Here is a 20251-nt window from a genome sequence, read left to right on the forward strand (position 1 = left end):
ATTCTATGGCCAAGTCCTCCCCTCCCTTTCCCACCCAAACTAGTATTTCTCTATGCTCAAAGTATTTGGAAGGCCTATTTTTAATCCCAACACCTAGAAAATTACCCTTAGATAATTTACCCACAGAAGATACAATAAAGCATGGTGGTTAAGAGCTCAGTTTGGGGATACAGACTGAACTGAACATTCACCACTGCTGTATATAAAATATGTCACCTTGGAAAAGTTCCTTGACCTCTCCAGTTCCTTCCTCATTAGCACCACCTCATGTTTATTACTTTCACTAAATGAGACAATGCTATAAGACAGTACAGGGCTGGTGCACATTAGGTGCTTAATACATAATAGCTACACTTATTATTAACTATAGCCAGCACTGTAGTCCCAAAACATGTTCCCTAAAGCCCTCATTAATACCTGAAATATCTTTATTATAATGCTTAGACTTAAGACACTGCATCTAAATATACTAAAGACACTGCGTTGAACAGTAATACAATATCATCCAACTAATGTGGTTTTAATTTGTTGTAATAGCTGATTTTTACCTCACTTTTGAACACAAAGTAATATCAAAAAGCAGACAAACATGATAAAAAGATGAGGTTGAAGGACACAGAAAGTCAAGAACATGAGTGAGAGTGGAAGAGAACAGGACTTGGAGGCAAGTGCAGCAACTGAGCTGTGGAAACTCAGCAAGGCCAGGGTGTCTAGAGTGCAGATTTACTTTCCTTCCTATTCTCTGCTCTCTACTTTTCTTGAAATCCAAGCAGTATTGCCTAATCCAAAATACTCTTATGAAACACAGGAGACCTGATGTTTCTGAATTATAGTAGAATTCAATGTATTGATGACAATAATCACTTTGAATTTTAACAATACAGGTAAATACATATATGTTATTAAGTTAATGTTAATTGCCTATTAAGTCCCCATAAATAATAAAATTTGGATAACACAAGCCCTTTACTTAGAAATACTGAACTCTAATTCTAGCCCAGACACATACTGTGAATACAATTCAGAGACGGTGAAACTGAGCCTCAGTCGTTTCTCACCATAAAAAGGGAATAACAGTTTTCCCCTTGCAGGGTTTTTATGAAACCATGCATATGACAGTACAAGACTGTATGTGGAGATACGTAGTACAGTGCATGACACATTGTGCTGTTTCAACAAATGTCATTATCCATCTGTCTGACACTAAATTCTATACTCTTCTTACTGTTCCATGGGAAGATGCATCATTATTGCATCATTCGAACGTCTAAGTTGAGAAAACAGCTTGCATCCTCACCTACATCCTAGACTTCTCTTTTTACCTGTCTATCCATCTATCATCCTACTCATTCATTTTTTTGATTAATTTGCTATTTGTGAACCTGCATTATGTTCTTTTTACACGTGAGGTGGTGCTATTGAGGAAGGAACTGAAGAGGTCAAAGAGCTTTCCAAAGGTGACATTTTATATAGCACTTTCTTCTGGTCAAAATATTTAGCATTTTCAAAAAGTGGTTATGAGCATGAAAAGATTCTAACTATCAAAATCTTGAACTTCTACTCACTATCAGAATATTAGACTGCTAATACACATTCTCTATACAAAGCTGGCCCTTCCTGAAAATGTCAGAAGAAACAGACAACCCATCAATGGTTATTTACTGCTTTTTACACTTATTAAGAACTATAACCCAACTAAAGATGGATGTGTAATAATAGGTAGGGCATGTTAGACTGTAATAGCAGACACCTAAATTTCAATAGTTTAACAGACTAGACATGCCTGGATAGGTATTCATATGAGCAGAAACATTCTACTCCAAATATTCATTAAGGGACCAAGTTCCTTCTATCTTGTAGTTTCACCATCCCATAGAGCCATGTCATCATAAATACCCAGCCAGAGAAACAAAAAATGCAATCATGGCGGAGAAGCACCACATTTTATAATAGCCTTGATCTGACAGTGACCCACATAACATTTGCTCATATCTATTGGCAAGACAAAGTCATACAGATACACTTAGCTACAAGGGGAGATTCCTAGTTACAATCCTATTACTGAAGGAGAAAATATAATGGAATTCAATAGACAGTGAGAGATCACTGCCACAGTGTGTATTTCTATTGTATTTCTGTTTACTCTAAAACAGTAACTTTCTACTCTATTGATACTTACTCTATTTTGCTGAAGAATCCCTCAAGGAATAGTAATTTAAATTCTGCCTGTTCCCAAATGGATAATATGTTATTTGGGAGTGTGGGTGCTATTAGTTGTAGAAGGGGGATGATCTTTCTTAATGTAATTTTAAATAACAGACCCAATTTAGTGCAGCACCAGCAAAGTATTCAATTAAAATCACATTATTAAAATAAAAATTAATGTTCTGTTGCTGAACTGCTTGGCTGAATGCACCAATTAAAAGTTTTCTTATCTTCCTGACCCCTCTGCAATCTTTTTGGGAAAGAAAAAGACATACACATAAACACACAAGCACAACTGTCTGACTAAACTGAGACTAGGACTTGCTCAATCACAAGCTAGCACTGAGCAGAGCTGAGGTAGAATAAATAATTCTGGGGAGGTCAGTTCAAGATGGTGGAGTAGGAGAATGTGAAACTCACCTACCCCTATAAACACATCAAAAATACATCTACATGTGAAAAATTGTCCTGGAAAACAAACTAGAAACTGGCAAACAAACAAACAAATCATAACAAACAAACAAACAAACAAACCTCCTATGCAATCAAAGCTGCAAGAAAGATTTCCACATAACCAAGTACAATGGAAAAAAGGCACAGGGTCAGGACCTTCCTGGGAGAGATCTGAAGGGAAGATAAGGTCCTTATGGGAAGGCTTTTGTACTAGGGAGCAAGTGGGTTGAGCCACAGCATGGGCATCCCAGTCCTGGAGTCCTGTGTAAAACGGACAAACCCCCTTGACTTCTGAGAGAACTTCAGGGACAGGCAGAAGGGCTAGAGAAGCCTAGATTCCACTCTCAAAGAATGCGTGGATACTGGCTTGCCAACAAACAGGGTGGAGAGAGTTCTGCACTTCACTAAGCTCCCAAATTTAAGTGGGATGAAAGCCCCAGCTCCACACATTCCATACCACAGCTAGGCTCAGGATCTGGGCCAACAGGGCCCTAGGAAAAGATTCAACTAGTTATGCAGAGACAGATCTGGGTGGAGTGATGGCAGCCACTATCAGCACTCTCATGAACCACCAGGTTTGTCTCTGAGCCATGCACCCCAGCCCAGCCCATTCCACATAGAAGTTTAGCCCTAGATCAGAGGCAGGCAGGTCCTGGGGGAAGTCTGCCACAGAGGCAGCCCAGATCTCTGGCAAAAGAAGAGCCACTTTAATACCTGTAGCTACAACAACGTGCCCCCCTGCCCCAGCCATTCAACACCACAGCACTGCACTAGATCTGGGATGATTACAACAGAGGAAGGGAATGTGACCTTGGATTGCTTCTGAGGTGAGCTGCAGACATCTATACAGGCAGCTCACAGGAACTCTTTTGAGTGCACAAGTCTCACTTCAGCACTTCCCTCCTTTGGGGCAAAGGCCACAGTATGGAGAGAAGGAAAAACGCACACTTAAAGGGAACACAGCCATCCTGAGCCCCACCCGCAGGGCTTCTGCTCCAGCAACTAGGGAGCAGACCCTACAGCTGACAGGATGGTGACAGGTCACAAAGCAGGGTGAAAGTCCTGCCTCATATCCTGTGCAGGCTTTAGAGCCTATACACCAACCACATCCCCTATCAAGGTGATATCAGCCAGCACATCCTCAGGAAAGACATGACTGGTGTTCCCATCAAAACCAATCCTTGCACCAAACACACTGGATAGATACACTCTATATAGGGATGCTCTCACATTAAAAACACCCTATCAAAACCACAGAGGATAATGTTTTCTCCTAAATTCATAGACAGAGAAAGTTAATGAAAATAAAAAGGCAGAGGGACTACTCCCAACTGAAAGGGCAAGAGAAAACCCCTGAAAAAACAATGAAACAGAGATCATTAGTCCACCAGCAAACAAATTTTAAAAGGTGGTAACAGAAATGCTACCTGAATTAACAAAAATTATCAATGTAGATGTAAAATATTTTAACAAAGAACTAGAAGCTATAAAGATGACCCAAACAAAAATTGATAATTCAATTACTGAGATAAAAAGCAATCTAGAAGCAATGAATAGCAGACTAACTACCAGAAGAATAAGAAATCTGGAAGACAAAATAACAGAAATCACCCAATCAGAACAGCAGATAGAAAGACAAATATATAAATAAAGAAAGCAATATATAAGATCTATGGGCCAATATAAAATGTGCCAACCTACACATAATAGGAGTTCCAGATGGAAAAGAGAGATAGAAGAGAATTGAAAATGTATTTGAAGAAATTATGACTGAAAAATTCCTAAACTTAAAGAACGAAACAGATATCCAGGTACAGGAAGCAGAGAGTTTCAAACAAGAGGAACCTGAACAGAACTGCATTAAGATATACCACAATAAAAATGGCAAAAAAGTGAAAGAAAAGTAAAGGGAGGATTCTAACGGCAGCAGGAGAAAAACAAAGAGTTATATAAATCTCCATAAGGCTGTCAGATGATTTCTCTGCAGAAACTTTGCTGGTCAGAAGGAAGTGGCATGATATATTCAAATTCCTGAAAGGGAAAAACCTGCAGCCTAGGAAAGGTTCTGCTACCCATAAAGACATTCATTAAGAATAGAAGGAGAGATAAAGAATTTCTCAAACAAGCAACAACTTAAAGAATTCAGCAATACTAAACCTATATTAAAAGAAATGTTGAAGGGTCTTCTCTAAATAGAAGAGAAGCAAGAATCTATAGAAATGGGAAAGTTCCAACAGGACAGGCAAATATACAGTAAGGATTGAAGATTATTTAAGTAAGCCAGTATATAGTTTAAAAACCACACATGCACAAATGTAAAACTAACTAACTACAATAAACAGTAAAAAGATAAGCATTAAGATGTAAAATAGAACATTAAAACACAAAATGTGGGGAATTGGAGTAAAAAATGTAGATCTTTTAGAAGTTGTTTGAACTTGAATGATTATTAGTTTAAAGCAAGTAGTTATAATTATTGGTCAATATTCATTAACCCTATGGTAACCACAAATCAAAAACCTACAACAGATGCACAGAAAACAAAAAGAAAGGAACTCAAGTGGACTACAAAAGAAAATCATTAAAACACAATAGGAAAAACAAAAACAAAGTAAATCTATAAAAACAATTGGAAAAGAAGAAACAAAATGGAAATAAGCGCATACCTCTCAATAATTACTCTGAATGTCAATGGACTAAATGTTCAAATCAAGACAGAGGGTGGCTGATTGGATGAAAAAACACCCTTCAAAACAGTGAATATAAGAGACAGTTCACAGCAAAAGACAGACTGAAAGTGAAGGGATAGAAAAAGATACTTCATGCAAACAGAAAGAATAAGAAAGCAGGGGTAGCAATACTCATATAAAACAAATTAGACTTTAAAATAAAGGCTATAACAAAAGACAGAGAATGATATCATATAATAATAAAGAGATCAATACAAGAAGAGGTTGTTACACTTGTTATCATATATACACCCAATACAGGAGCCTCCCTCTATATGAAGCAAATACTAAGAAACTTAAAGGGAGAAATTGACAATAATAACAATAGTAGGAGACTTTTGACACCCCACTGACATCAATAGACAGATCATCCAAAAAGAAAAATCAGTAAAGCAACAGAGGTTTTAAATGGCATAGTAGACCAGTTGGACTTAATTGACATCTACAGGATATCACATCCAAATAAAGTAGGATACATATGTTTTTTTCAAGATAAAACATTCTCCAGGATAGAACACATACTAGGTCACAAAACAATCCTCAACAAATTTAAGGACAGAAACTATTTCAAGCACATTTTTTGATCACAACAGCATGAAACATGAAACCAACCACAGAAAGAAAAATGGGAAAATAACAAACGCATGAAGACTAAATAGCATGCTATTAAAAAATCAATGGGTTAACAATGAAGTGTAAGAGGAAAACAGAAAATACCTTGAGACAAATGAAAACAGAACTTTACAAAATTCTATGGGATGCAACAAAAGTATCTCCAAAGTGATTTTCACAGCAATACACACCTTCAGGAAACAGGAAAATTCTCAGATGAAAATCTAACCTACCACCTGAAATAATCAGAAGCAGAAAAACAAATGAAGCCCAAAGTCAGCATAAGGAAGGAAATAATAAAAATCATAGAGGAAATAAATAAACTCTTCTTTAAAAAACAGAAAAAGATCAATGAAACCAAGAGCTGGTCTTTTGAAAAGGTCAACAAATTTGACAAACCTTTGCCAAGCTCACCAAGAAGAAAAGAGAGAGAATCTAAATAAACAACATGAGAAATGAAAGAGGAAAAATAATAACCAGTATCACAGAGAAACAATAAATCATTAGAGAATACTATGAACAGTTATATGCCAACAAACCGGACAACCTATGAGAAATGGACACATATCTGGACTGCCTGCCAAGACTGAGTCAAGAAGTAACAGACAATTTGAACAGACCAATCACTAGACATGAAATAGAATCTGTTAAAAAAAAAAAAAAAAGGAATCTCCCTGCAAGTCCAGGACAGGACGGCTTCACTGAGGAATTCTACCAAACATGTAAAGAACTTATAAGTAGCCTTCTCCAACTTGTTGAAAAAGTTGAAGAGGAGGTAACACTTTAAAATTTATTTTACAAAGCCACAATTAGCCTGATACAAAAATCAAACAAAGACACTATAAAAAAGAAAATCATAGGACAATATCTTTGACAAATATAGATGCAACAGTCCTCAACAAAATATTAACAGAGTTCAACAATACATAAAAAGGATCATAGGCTATGATCAAATTGGATTCATTCCAGAGTCACTCAGACGGTTCAACATAAAAAAAAAAATCAATGTAATACACCATATTAAAAAAGGAACATGAAAAACACATGATCATCTCCATAGATGAAGAAAAAGCACTTGATGAAATTCAGCATCCATTCATGAGAAAAACTCTCACCAAAGTGGGTATAGAGAAAACAGATCTCAACATAATTAAGGCCATTTATGACAAATTCATAGCCAACATAATACTCAACAGTGAAAAGCTGAAAACATTCCTGCTAAATTCAAGAAAAAGATAAGGATGCCCACTCTCACCACCACTATTTAACATAGTATTGGAAGTCCTAGCCCCAGCAATCAGATAAGGTTACAGAAATTGGAGGGGAAGAGGTAAAACTGTCACCATTTGCAAGTGACATGGTACTCTATATACAGAACCCTGAAGGCTCCACACAAAAAAACTATTAGAACTAGTAAATGAATTCAACAATGTAGCAGGATACAAAATATTAAGAAATCTGTTTCATTTCTTTACACTAATAATAAAATATTGTAAAGAGAAAGTAAAGAAGAATCCCATTTGAACTTTTGTCAAAAATACAAAATACCTGGGAATAAACAACCAAATAGGTGAAAGATCTATACTCTGGAAACTATGAAACATTCATAAAGGAAACTGAAAATGACTCAAAGAAATGGAAAGATCTCTTGTGCTCTTGGATTGAAATAATCAGTATGATTAAAATGACCATACTACCCAAAGCAATCCACAGATTTAATGTAATCCCTATCAAAGTACTCAGGATATTTTTCACAGAATTAAAACAAATGACCCTAAAATTTATATGAAACCACAAAAGAACAAAGATTTCTAAAGCAATCCTGAGAAAAAAGAACAAAGCTGGTGGTATAACCCTTCTAGATTTCATACCATGCTACAACGCTACAGTAATCAAAACAGCATAGTACTGGCACAAAAAGAGATGCATAGATCAATGGAACAGAATAGAGACAGCAGAAATAAACCCATAAACCTATGATCAATCTATGACAAAGGAGGCTAGAATATGCAATGGAGAAAAGACAGCCTCTTCAGTAAGCAGTGTTGGGAAAGACAAGCAGCTCCATGTTAATCAATGAAATTAGAACATTCTTTCACACTATATACAAAAATAAACCCACAACAACCTAAATAAAAGACATGACACAGTAAAAGTTCTAGAAGAGAACATAGGCCAAACATTCTCTGACATAAATCATAGCAATATTTTGTTAGATCAACCTCACAAAACAGTGGAAATAGAAGCAAAAATAAATAAGTGGAACCTAATTAAACTTAAAAGCTTTTGTACAGCAAAGGAAATTACCAGCAATAAGAAAAGACAACCTACTGAATGGGAGAACATATTTGCAAATGATGTGACCAACAAACAGTTAACATCCAAAATATACAAACAGCTCATACTCAATATCAAAACAAACAATCCAATGAAAAAATAGGCAGAAGACTTGAGTATACATTTTTCCAAGATGACAGATGGCTAACAGGCACATGAAAAGATGCTCAAGGTTGCCATTAGATAAACACAAATCAAAACTACAATGAGATATCACCTCTGACCTGTCAGAATGGCTACCATGAAATAGACTGCAAATAAGAAATGTTGGAAAGGCTATGGACAAAGAGGGACACACTGTGGTGGGAATGTAAACTGGTGCAGCCACTACGAAAAACAGTATGGAGGTTCTTAAAAAATTAAAACTACATCTACCATATGACCCAGGAATTCCACCGCTGGGTTTATATCTGGGAAAAAAAAAACTAATTTGAAAAATACATGCTCTCCCAATGTTCACAGCAGCACTATTTATAATAGCTACATGGAAGCAACTTAAGTACCAAAAGACAGATGATTGGATTAAGAATATGTTTTATTTATATACATCCACACACACAATGGAATATTTTTCAGCCATAACAAAGAATGAAACTTTGCCATTTGCAGCAATGTGGATGTACCTAACAACTTCTATGCTAATTGATTAAGTCAGACAGAGAAAGACAAATATTATATGATATCACTTATATTTGGAATGTTAAAAAATAGAATCGAATCTATATACAAAACAGAAACACACTCACAGATATGGAAACCGAACTCATAGTTACCAAAGGAGACTGAGACTTCTGGAGCAACAAATGAGGAATATGGGAGTAACAGATGCAAACTACTATACATAAAATAGATTTAAGCATTAAGGGTTTACTGTATAGCACAGGAATTATACACAGTATCTTGTAATAGCCTATAAATGAATATAATCTGCAAAAAATGAATCATTATGCTGTATATCTGAAACTAACATAACATTGTAAATCAACTATGCTCCATTAAAAAAAAGTATACGTATATCGATCCTTTAAAGGGAAATGAAGATAAATTGCTATCAGCAGAAAAAGGACTATTTTATCTATCTGATGTTTTATGTAAACCTTATGGTAACCACAAAGCAAAAAAAAAAACCACAAAAAAAAAATGAAACATAAAGGAGGAGACTGAGCAAATCACCATGGATAAACACCAACTTACCAAGGCAGACAGAAACAGAAGAAAAAAAGAAACAACAGAGAGACAAAATAAAAAGACAAAAGATTAAATGGTAGTAGTAATCCTTAATAATATTAATATTAATAATCACCCTAAAGGTAAGCAGATTGAAGTGACTAATTATAAGGCACAGAATGGCTAGATGGATTTTAAAACCAAGACCCAATATACCTGCCTACAGGAGACTACTTTCAGCTCTAAAGACACACATAAGCCCACTGTGAAAGATAGAAGATGATATTCTTAGCAAATGGAAATGAAAAGAAGGTGGTATAACCATATCTTTATCAGACAAAATAGATTTCAAGACAAAAAGGGTAATGAGAAACAAGGAAGGTCATTATATAATGATAAGGGGGTCAGGACATCAAGAAGATACAATAATCATAAGCATATATGCTCCCAACACCCAACACTGAGATGTATTAAGCAATTAATAACTGATATTAAGGGATAAATAGACAAAAATACAATAATTTTAGGGGACATCAGTAACCCACTTCAGTAATGAATAGATCATCCAGACAGAAAATTAACAAAGAAACATTGAAATTGAACCACACTTTGGAATAAACTTAACAGACATATACATTCCACCCAACAGTAGCAGAATATACATTTTTCTCAAGTGCATATAGAACATGATCCAGGTTAGATCACATGACAGACCACCAAACAAATCTCAGTAAATTCTAGAAGACTGAAATCATACCATCTTCTCTGACCACAATGGTATGAAACCAGAAATCAACAAGAGGAAATTGAGAAGATTCACAAATATGTGAAAATTAAAACACATTTCTAAACAACAACTAGGTCAAAGAAATTAAAAGGAAAATAAAAACTTATCACAACTGAATATGAAAACACAACATGTCAAATATGGTGCATTGCAGCAAAAGCAGTTCTGAAAGTTATTGCAATAAATACATATATTAAAAAATTTGAAATACCTCAAATAAATATCCTAATTTTATACCTCAAGAAATAGAAAAAGAATAAATTAAGTCCAAAGTTAGCAGAAGATGGAAACAATAAGGCCCAGAATGGAAATCAATGAAATGGAGACTAGAAAAACAGGAAAAACTCAACAAAACTAAGATATCGTTCTTCAAAAAGTTAAAATTGAGAAATCTTCAGCTCAACTAAGCAAAAAACCAGAAGACTCAAAATTAGAAATAAAAGTGTAGACAGTACAACTGATGATACAATACCTACAATCGTAAGAGATTTATGACTAACCATATGCCAATAAATTACATAATCTAGAAGAAATGGTACATTTCTTAAACACACAACTTACTAAGATTGAAGGAGGAAGGACTAGAAAATCTAAACGGACCAATAACAAGTAAAGGATAGTCTCTTCAATAAGTGGTGCAGAAAACTGGAGAAACACACGCAGAACAACAATACTGGACTCCTATCTCACACTACTTAAAAATTTTACTCAAAATGGATCAAAGACGTATATATAAGACCTTATATAATAAAACTCCTAAAAGGAAACATAAGAAAGAAGCTCATCAAAATTGGTCTTGGTAATAATTTTTATGATGTCAAAAGCACAAACATAAAAATAAAATCAATAAATGAGACTACATCAAACTCAAAAGCTTCTGTACAGCAAAAGAAACAATTAAAAAAAATGAATACAACCCACAGAGAAAAAATTTTTCCAAACCATGTATAGGAAAGGGGGTTAATATTCAAAATATATAAAGAACTCAGTCAATTCAAAAACAAAAACAATCTAAAAAACCAACCTGATTAAAACATGGCAGAACTAATGAGACATTTCTCCAAAGAGAACATCAAAATGTCCAACAGACACATGAAAAGCTGCTCAACATAACTAATCATCAGGAAATGTCAACCAAAACTACAATGAGATATCACCTCACACCTGTTAGAATGACTATCAACTGGAAGACAAGAGACAACAGGTGCCGGTGAGGCTGTGGTGAAAAGGCAACACTGCTGTAGGAATGCAAGTTGATTCAACTACTGCGGAAAACAACATGGAGGTTCCTCAAACAATTTTAAATAGATCTACCATATAATACAACAATTCTACTTCTGGGTATATACCTAAAGGAAATGAAAACAGAGTATCAATGTTGCAATATCTTGTAATGACCTATAATGGAATATAATCTGCAAAATACTGAATCACAATGCTGTACATCTGAAATTAATGCAATGCTATAAATCAACTATACTTACGTTAAAAAATAGAGACTTAAAATGAACTCCGTCCGTATAATACTTTAATCCACAATTACCTATGGTATTTGAGACGTGTAATATGGTAAACATAATTAAAATATACACACACAATGCAAATACTTTAATCAACATATGCATAGCTTCTACCTTTCGGAACTTCAAGCTTTTTAAAACGCAATATTCAATATTCTTTTTAAAATGACTTGAGAAGCCAACAGAAACAGATGGAAATTAAGAAAAACAGGATAATGGCTGAAAAACCTTAGATTCAGCAAGATGTAACCTCCCATTTTAAATATGGCTTTTGTTCTCCTTTAAGTAGTCCACAGACCAAGAAAGATATCATCCTGAGACACCGGGACTTAAACAAGACTTAGACTCTAGATATATCTTCCATACAATGGTTTACTTCTACAGACAATATGCTTTTTTTCTTCATTAACCGCTTATTATAAGTCATGCTTTTATAGAAGTATATATATGTGCACTTACCTGAAAGAATGAAATGTATCCACGAACCAAAACCAAAGCATGTCCAGTCAGATGCGCACTTCAGCGTTCGCGAAGACGGCGAGGAACCCGGCGAAAAAATCTTCTCCAGTGGGCGGCCTGGTTCCGGGGCGGGTGCGAAGGTTTCTGCTTCCGGGGGCACCGCGTCGGGGCAGTCCGGCCCCTCGCAGCCTGGCAGGCGCGCAAGGCAGCGCTGTGTTCTGGGCCTGCAGCCCGCGGGAACCCCAGGTCGCTGAGGGGGGCGCCAGGCAGAACCTGTCCAGCTGGGGCAGCCCTGCCTGGCCCTCGGAGGCAGCAGCCACGACCTTCCAGGTCTCATGGGCTTCAGGGCCAGCGAAGCTCGTCCTCAGAAGCCCTCTGGCTTAGCGGGCTGTTTCCAGGGAGGTATGGATCAAAATAACCCCCACCAGCGAGGCTGGCTGCCTGGAGAGGCGCCGTGCTTCCAGGGGGCCTCTTCGCCTGCTGTCACCGCACTCTGCTGGAGGGGCGGCCCTGGGGGTGCCGTCAGGGCTGCGAAGGGACTGTGGGGTGACGGAGCGACCCTCCTTCAGCGCCTCCTGGTCCGACTGGGTTAGCAGACGGCAGCACGTCCACTGAGGGCTTGTCCTAGGGAGCGCCCAGCTCCCCGTGCGGACGTCCAACCGCTTAAGACGCCGCTGCGGGAAGAAGCGGAAGCGGACGGAGGCCCCAGCAGCCTGCGCGAAGGCCCGGAAGAATCCTCATGCAGGTGGGCCTTGTCGGGGGGTAAGTGCTGGTACGTCTCCAGGCCGGTGCTCACCTCGACCAGCTGGTTCACGTTCCTTTTCCGCTGCACCTGCTTCCCACAGTCCTTATCCTTCAGTTTCTGGTAATTGCCCACCAGCCGGTGAGGAGTGAGGGCCCACATCCTGGAAGAGGGATGGCTTGAGGCAGATCCTCAGGTTGCCTGAGGGTCCCAGTCCTTCTCAGGTTGCAGACCTCCCGCAGGGTATGGTCCAGGAGCCAGTCGACAGGCTTGTCCCCATAGAACATGAGGATGAACTCCACGTTTAGGCTCAGGTCCAGCCACTTGAACATCTTCCCAATGAAGCCCAGCCGGGAGAACTCCAGGATCATCCAGTCCTCTGCGAGCTGCTGATTGCCAATTCTTCATGGTACACAGGTAGTTAGGCTTGGCTGCAGTGTCGTCCTCCAGCTGTGCGTAGTAGATGCCTTTGGACTGTTCTTCCAGAGGAAGCAGTAATGGAGGTTCTGTTGTCATTTTCTGCTACTTAGAACTTTTCTCCTCCACTCTTTTTTGCAGGATATTTCATATCCAGGGTCCCTTGATATCACTTGTATATTTTGATGTGCCCTACCAGACCGCCTCACTTCTTGAGAACCCTACCACAGTAGGTTTGTTTCAGCGTTCATCTACCTCAAAGTGGTTTCTTTCTGCTCTAGATCTCTTTGTGGAGATGAGAACTATAGACTCTTGTGAAGCAACAAGTTTTCCAGTTTGGTCTAGCTGTCACATCCAGTCTTCCTAGAGCCATTTGATCTTTTAGGAAGTTAGCCTTTCTGTTCTAATGGAAGATTCTTCCAGTTTTATCTGTGAAGCTTTGTATTTAGATGAACGGTGATTGTATCCCTGCTATTTGTGCAGCGTTCTGCACAGCGGTGGGAATACACAGATAATCACAGCAATTGCTCTTAATTTGCAAACTGGCTTTCATATTTGTGTGCGTTGGTACACGCTGATTGATAACATGTTCTGTGAGCTGCCCTGAAGTCAAGTCTCCCTCATTTTAAAAGAACTCTAGGCCCTCCAGAAAACCAAATGGCCAGAATGGTAACTGTTGGAAGTGTTTTTAAAATGAGGCAAGTGGTGTCATAAATAATCTCAGTTTCTAAATTAATTCCGTGCCTTGCTATACCTCTGTGATGGGGCAACAGGGGTTAAGAAGGTAGTTATTAAAACATTTCAAAATCTTAGATGCAGGCAGCTATCAGGAATCATCTCTTGTCACATCATGGTTTAGAAAAAGCAGTACCCTCCACGGAAATTCTGTCTGGAAAGAGCCAATGAGACTGTTCATAGACACAGGTGCATACACACACATACATACACCAAGTATACAAATCCAACACTTACACACCTGGATACAAAGACACCTGCATAGGAAGACACAGCACACATCCTTACACTCCAATTAGAGAGAAATTGGGAAAGAAAACTAAATGGAGGAAGACGGCTTTATGGCTAGTCTTGAGGCCATATATTGAAACTGCTTTGTTCTTCAAAACTAAAAATTGTACAGACGTCTCCTGGATAGTGGTTTTATTCAGGCCACAGCCTGGAGAACATAATCCCTCATTCCAGGAAACTTGTGCATTTTCTGCAGAAATGTGGCAAGGTTGAGAGTCATAGAGACTTACTTGGGATTAGAGCTTGAAATGCCTGAAAGACAAGCTAATTTAGGGAAAGAATTTCTTATCTCCAGAAATCCTACCTGTGGTTAGTCACTCATTTCACATGAAGACACATCTCTGTCATTTCTGCAAAGGGAACATGCATCTGATCTTAACAAGTCTCAATGTATGTTTTCCTGTATGGCTTCCTGATATGCTTACCAAGAGGAGGTTCCCTGACTCTAGAAGGCAGGTCATTATGAAAGTCCTACCCAGTCATTTCCGGGGAGCTCCATTCTTTGTAATAGGAAGTTACTAGGCCACCAGAGGTCAGGAATGCTTCCTGGTTAGTCTCCCTATAACCACCGGACGCCTCTCAGTCCATAAACAAACTTATCCATCCCTGACGAATGTTATCAACAACATTCAGTTTCTCTGGCCATTTGTAAACGGTTAAATGCTGCCTTTCTCAGGAGGTGGCTCAGTTATTTAACTCAAAATTAATCAAATTACCTGAAATTAATGCCCCTTACTCTTACTTGGTGAAATTTAAAAAGACAAACTCCATATATATTAAAAAATATAGTTTCTACTAGATTGTAGATGAACAATAATTTTTTTTTAACTATATGAACAGATTGCTCTCCTAGTGGGAATGAACTCAAAATATCAGGGAGAGGGATGATTTAGAATCTTGAAAAGCTGAAACATTCCCAGGAGGACGTGGCCTCTCAGGTATTTTTCTTCCAGATTTTGCATAGCTTCCCAACCCTGAGAAGTACACCGTATTGAAATAGGTCAGTGTGTGGAGAGATACTAAAGAGGTGTTATCTCTCCTCTGAATCATGTCATTCAGTGCTTTGTATTTCCTTAGAAATTGAGGAGAAGCGAGATCTCATTAGAGCAAATGAGGCCCAAATTTACAAGCGTGCAAATTTTTAACTCTCTTGTGATGGTTTCAGCCTGGAGCTCAGATTTAGGTTGAGAGGATGGCAGTTGTTGGAGAATGGCAGAGGGAACTTAGCAGGCACCCTCTCTCTTCCCCATCATTTATAATCCACCCATGTCTCGTGTTGATTTCTTCATTATACATAATAACTGGGTAAGTGTTGCCTGAGATAAAATTAAGCCTGAGTTACAGGTACTGTTTTCAAGGATGTGACAGTCAGAGAGGGACAAGAAATCTTAGTGTCCACACTTAATTTGAGGAAATGTGTGAATTATAGCTCGGTACATATGTGACTCAGCCTCTGACATTTATGGAAGGGCTTACTGTATCAGGCTTTGTGTATGTATTATCTCATTTAATTCTTGCAAAAATCCAATGATTACATGTTTGGTTCCATTTTTCAGATAAGGAAACTGGAGTTAAGTAGTAAGCTCAAGGTCGAAACATTTCTGCATCTTATCTCTTCAGAATTTACCAGTTTTGCACACAGTTGCCAGAGAAACCTTCTTACATACTGCTTTGATGAGTATATAACTCCTTACTGACTTTTCCCAGTGATCCCCACTGCCTACATAATGAGGCTCAGTGATGGATTTGAGACTGTAGAGTAACAATCTTGCTTTGCTGTCTTACTGGCCTCCACTTCTCATAGATACCAGCTGCTTTTGCTTTCTTCTCTTGCTGTCTCTCCACATTATGTCAACTTGCCCATGTCTGAGCCTTTGCTCCCACCTTGTAGCTCCTTGCTTTCTGGTAACTGGGATCCCGTCTTTTCCCTGGCGCAGGGAAGAAAGGTCAGTCAGCACGTCTCGGTCCCTGCCATGGCACTTGCCATTTGTTTGACTTTTATATCAGGCTGTCCTTCTCTGACATCTGCACCTGTGCCACTTGTCTACAAGCCATCTTTCAAGTTGGTTGTCTGTGTTAGTCTGCTAGGGCTGCTCTAACAAAGTACCACAGACTGAGTGGCTCAAACAGCAGAATAGATTGTTCTGTATTTCTGAAGGGCAGGAGTCTGAGATCGTGGTGTCGGCAGAGCTGATTCCTCTGGCTGTGAGGGAGAATGTTCCATGCATTGTCTCTAGCTTCTGATGGCTTTCTGGAAACCTTGGTTATTCCTTTGCTTTTAGCAGCATCATCTCAGTCACTGCCTTCATCTTTACGTGATGGTCTTCCTGTGTACGTATCTGTTTCAAATCCTCCCTTTTAATAAGGACACCTGTCACGTTGGATTAGGGCCCCTCCCCCAGTGACATCACCTTAAGTAATTATATATGCAATGACCCTATTCATAAATATGGTCACATTTGAGGTACTGGAGGCTAGGACTTCAACAGATGAATTTTGAGGGGAAACCTTTCCACTCATAACACTGCCTCATTATGTATCCAGTGCTCTGTTCATGGCCTCCTTTTACTTGCTTTGCAACCACTGCATCCTATATCCTTATGCCTTTGTTACTTTATTCAGCATCTGGTAACCTGTGAATGATAGTAGGAATTGGGAGATGAAAGCAGTTAGAACAGATCCTAGGGTGAGTCAAGTCTGATAGCCCCTACCTAAGCAACGGCTTCACAGATCAGGGCCCAGCAGAGAGCAGAGAAAGAACTATTATGTAATTAATTAATTATACAATTATTGGGAAAGAGTACTTTACAAAATTCAACTTTTTTTTTGCATTTTAAACATGAACTTGACGGATTAGGCACTATGACTATGTCTGCAAAGGCAAATCCTAATCATATAAGATGAAGTATGGCTGAACAGTAGAGCTAAAACCAAGGAAAATGTCATTAAGTCCTTCCAAATATCATTAAGAGAGTTTTCTGGATCAAATCAGTTGGAGTAAATGTTTTCTTCCTGCATCTGGAACAAAAGTGCAAAATAGAGCTTATCAGTGTCTCTTTGAGTTACCATGCAATTCTACGAACATATTACTTTACCCATGTAACCCATCACAGGGCATTCACAATAACATTAGGACTTCATAGTGGCTGCACATTTGGCCTGTTAAACCAATGAGGTATTTTTAGCTTTTGGTGTATGTCACTATGACTGTGTTTAAGAATTGCTTTGTCCTTTTATACTTCAAACCATTTTTAAAGGTTAAGAAGAGAAAACTCTATTTTTGAACCAAGGTTCAGAAAACATTTTAAAAGATTGTTATGAGATTTCGTAGCCAAGTTGTACAAATCTGCTGTGATCCCTATTCCAAAAGGAAATTTATTCAGTATTTACTAGTAATTAAAAAGAAAGAATATTTTTAAATGCAGGAATAAAATACAGGAGAGATGAGAGCATTGCCTCCAAGGTAGGTATATCCAGATTAGAAATTAAAAGTGTAAAGTTTGTAGGTAATTGGTAGAGAATTAGACTAGGTAGCATTTTATCTACTTTTAAAATTCTAATCTTGTCTATTTTATTTCACAGCTGTATTATTTGCAATACAACTATGGAAAATACTTAAATTTTTAGGAGCGCTAACTCAAGCTTACCCCCTGTTCACCTGTAAGCAGCCACTAAAATCATTGGTCAAAATGTAAGAAGGACTTAACTAATTTGTTTTGAACATGATATGCAAAGTCAGGCCAATATTTTGAGATAGCCAGTATCTTGGATTTAGACCTCATCAATGTAATTTATTCCCAGAGGTACCAATTGTTTTAATCAGAACTACCCAATACTTCAGTAAATTCAGCTGAAGCTGGTTCACAGTGTGGTTTGGGAGATTTTGACATTTGCTGTCAGAGATTTAAGGTGTCACTATGACAGGGACATGAAAAGTTGGCAACACAGACAAAAGTAGGCAGCGGCTTTTAAGCCTTTGTGTCAAAAGAATCCAGGCTAATAATATTGAAAAATAATGGGTATAAGAAGAGGATTAGGAGAAGGAAGTGCAGAGCATAAGTAGATAAGGACACCATGGAAAAATGACAAAGGGCAGAAGGAATCTCCCCAGAACAACACACAGCAGAAATCTCAGGAAGGCACAAAGAGATGGTATGGGGCTTTATAGGAATATAGCTGAGACTGTTATAATTTTAAAGTCTTTTGTACATTCAGTTAATCATGAAAAATAGAGAACTCTTTATAATCACAGAAAAGTGAAAAAGTGGACCCTTTTTTGCTTCCACAGCATGCTGTATTTCTCACAAGAGGCAAGGGGGCTTTTTAAAGTTTAAAATGCTGCATTTGAACCCTTCTGATATACAGACTACAGGTGGGCTTCTCACCAGAGGTTTAAAACTTTTCAATTGCAGAAAAGGAGGAAAACAAGGGGAAATTCAGAATTGGTAAAATGCCAATAGGAGGATGAAGACAGGAGATAATTTCTCCAAGGCATGTTTTAGTCAAAAAAAAAAAAAAAAAAAAGAAAGAAAGAAAATCATGTCCTTTAAACAGCTTTCCGTAACTTTTTACTACAATTCATTATTTTAAAATAATTGTCTATTATTAAAGATCCTTTTAGGCAGATCATGTGTCTTTTCTATCAGATTTTATTATCTTGTATGATATTTTTACTCGGTAGTTAATAAGTGAAGTTTTTTAACCTCTATTTTCCTTAGATTTCATACCTATAAGGTATAGATAATACCAGTAACTAGATCTTAAGAGTAGTGTTGATCAAATGAGTTTCACCCTAAAGGAGCTTCGAACATACATACATATTGAGGAACAGGAATAGTTCTTGCTATTAATAAGAAAAGATAATCATTTCTTATATGAATTAAGTAAAAAATATTGCTACCTTCTAAATTGAATGAAGGTGCGTCTGTTTTCATTTGAATTTTTTTTTGGAGGATGTGATGAAGATATTTTAAATCTGTGCTTTGAAATTTTCATGCAATATCAGTTGTCTAAGAATGATTTTCTAACTATCATCTTTTGTGTATTTTAAAGGTTGTTTTAGAATGCAGTTGCAGTTTACATCAAAGGTAGTTTGAAGAGACCTCTGTAGAAATGTGATACTAAGAAAAATTTAAATATATATATACATACATACACAGACATCAAATGCTATTTAGTCGAATATCTCACCAATAAAAATGTCTTTTTTTAATCTTTAAGGTTTTTTTTAATCAACTGTAAAAACATTTATTTGGACAGAGTGTGAAAAATCCACTTTTTTGCTTGGCAATGGCAGTTATGTTTTTTCTACCAAAACAGTTTGAGATAGTAATTGTGATTCTGAGCTCCTCCATGACATGGGTTAGATGTTACTTGTCCAACATAGTCCCTGGCTCATAGTGAGCACTAGATACATATTTGTAAATAAATCAGTAAATCAATGAGTCATTAAGTAAATATATGAATGGGAGAATGAAAGGCAAAAGGTTAGAAGCAGAGACCCACAAAAGGAACAGAACAGTGACCATACCTGTCCTTCCTTTTTTCACCAGTTGTTTTCTTTTTGCTACTTAAGGAGTACCTGGAGAGGTATATTTTTAGAATGCTGAGAAACCATTTCCTAAGCAAGAAGCATGTGAATCAGAAGATTGGCAGTTTTGAAAGAAATTTGGTATACTTTGATACCTTGAATCAAGGACCCTTGAAAAGTAAATATAAGCACACACTCACAGACCAAATTAAAAGGTTGCAAGAGGACTTAATAGAAAAACAATCACACTTACAATTCGTTTCTTAG

The 20251-nt window shown here is 37.5% G+C and overlaps 1 protein-coding gene and 1 pseudogene across 1 annotated transcript in view; one reads left to right on the forward strand and one right to left on the reverse strand.

The window, feature by feature from the left end:
* LSAMP (limbic system associated membrane protein) overlaps positions 1-20251 on the forward strand; it is a 736440-nt gene that overhangs the window by 118560 nt on the left and 597629 nt on the right. The window lies entirely within an intron of this gene.
* LOC102543492 (alpha-1,3-mannosyl-glycoprotein 4-beta-N-acetylglucosaminyltransferase B pseudogene) lies at positions 12650-13527 on the reverse strand (annotated as a pseudogene).

The sequence above is a fragment of the Vicugna pacos genome, chromosome 1, assembly GCF_048564905.1.
Source record: "Vicugna pacos chromosome 1, VicPac4, whole genome shotgun sequence".
In the NCBI taxonomy this organism is placed as follows: Eukaryota; Metazoa; Chordata; class Mammalia; order Artiodactyla; family Camelidae; genus Vicugna; species Vicugna pacos.